The sequence below is a fragment of the Rhincodon typus genome, chromosome 3 (assembly GCF_021869965.1).
Source record: "Rhincodon typus isolate 14 chromosome 3, sRhiTyp1.1, whole genome shotgun sequence".
Lineage (NCBI taxonomy): Eukaryota > Metazoa > Chordata > Chondrichthyes > Orectolobiformes > Rhincodontidae > Rhincodon > Rhincodon typus.
This window is the reverse complement of record NC_063334.1, coordinates 97,118,985-97,119,777: the sequence shown is the minus strand read 5'-3', so window position 1 is coordinate 97,119,777 and position 793 is coordinate 97,118,985.

Below are 793 nucleotides of genomic sequence, written 5' to 3'. Positions count from 1 at the left end.
TGCAGAAATATTTAGTCATCACTGTAATGCAGTTTCTTGCTAATTCATTCATCGGTCTATGCACAGTTTGCTATTTTTGATAGTACTGTTTGGTTTGAACAGCGCCAAATCAAGCAAAACATTTTCCTTTTTTAAATTACTTTTTATTTCAAATCACTTATTGACATTTTGGAAAAGATTTGAAGGCGTTACTTTAAAGGTCAAATATACACATCGTAGGGTCAAAATACCTTGCATTACCTCACAAGAAAACGTAACTCAACACTGCTGTTCTGCTAGTGTCCAACTGCTCAGAAATAAGAGATAACAAGGTGCAGGGCTGGATGAACACAGCAGGCCAAGCAGCATCAGAGGAGCAGGAAGGCTGACGTTTCGGGCCTAGACCCTTCTGGGTCTGAGATCCTCTGAGTTTAGAAACAAAGGTCCAGAGATAAAATGCCCTTAAAGAAAGGACAAGTGGCAAGTTTGAAGAGTTAGATCAGAGAGTCACATCTGATATATACCAAGGGAAGTCAGCAAGAACCTTAAAAACATTCAGGCTGCAAATTGGGATTTCTCTCACTTCATTTCCTTTCTTTGGCTGGATATTTGTCTGAGCAAGTCTGATGCTCTGATCATCCAGCCAGCACACAGCTGTCAATTCAAATAGGTGTCAACACTCAGGTCCCCTCAAGTCCCAGCTGCTATTGGTTCAAAGATCTCTGTGCTGAGCAGGCGGAATGTTGCCAGAGGCAAGAATACAGATCATGAGCATTCAGGCAGAAAATACTCTTTGCACATGCATACTTTCAAA